We start from the raw sequence: 1,147 nt of genomic DNA on the forward strand, positions 1-1,147 counted from the left end.
AAAAGACGACAGTTGAGATCCAAGATCTAGTTAGTTAACCAGTGAAACATTGCCATCGCTGATCACTGTGATTAAGGAGTTGAGCTCTAATATATCATGCATGCAACTGTTAGGCATCTATAGGATTATAATCTCCAACACCTGAATAGAAACCCTGCATCTAATATCTTCCAATAAGTTACACCCCCAATCATCTTGTTAGTCGAGCAATAGACTTGCTCAATTAGGATTGCTATTTACTTTTAAACCATAAAACAACAAACACTTAGAATTAATAATTTGACTAGATTTAATAGGTTCCCTAGCTCCTTGTGGATTTGATCCCTAAGTACTGCTACTGAACCTCTTATTTGAGAGAGTAATTCACTCCTTAGGGTAATTTGAGTGGTATCAAATTTGGCGCCATTGCCGGGGAGCTTTGATCGCCATTAGATTTAGTGTTATTAATTCTTATTCTTTTCTCTACCACCATTATGACTCAAAAAATTTTCTTGTCTTTTCAGGTGCATGCCCAGCAGTTCCAGAAGCAACAAGGACAAACACCTGCTATTCTCAGAAGATCCTGCTCACTTGGAACAAACGATCCGCAAAGACCAACGTTCCACATCGCTCGACGCAGCAGCTTTCACGTCGACCGATTCTCACACCCAACCGTCGACCGAAAGCCGACCTTCATCGTCGACCGATCTACATCGTTCGACATCGATCGATACTACACCGCGTACATCGATCGATCATCAGTCGCAAAACATGGTTGTGATTGTTATTCTCAGACAGGACGAGAATGAAAACCTGTATAACCAGGATGGTCATCTGCGTAATGCAACAGGTCAGAAACTAGACGGTCAGGGGAATGTAATCCCTGATACTGATGCTACAAGAGCTGCTCAACCTGTAGAAGAGGCTGCTCGACCAAGGGCACTGGATGACTACAATCGTTCACATGAGTACTACCCCAACAGATCAGCTTTTCGACTTCCAGAGATTCAGAAGCAGAATTTCGAGCTGAAGCCTCAGTACTACACACTCGTGTCGCAGATACCCTACTCTGGGTTACCGCACGAGCATCCTATGGACCATCTAGAGAGGTTCGAGGATCTTATCGCTGCTATTCGTATGGATGGAGTCCCCGAGGACTACCTATTGT

The sequence above is a fragment of the Brassica oleracea genome, chromosome C5 (genome assembly GCF_000695525.1).
Source record: "Brassica oleracea var. oleracea cultivar TO1000 chromosome C5, BOL, whole genome shotgun sequence".
Taxonomy (NCBI): domain Eukaryota; kingdom Viridiplantae; phylum Streptophyta; class Magnoliopsida; order Brassicales; family Brassicaceae; genus Brassica; species Brassica oleracea.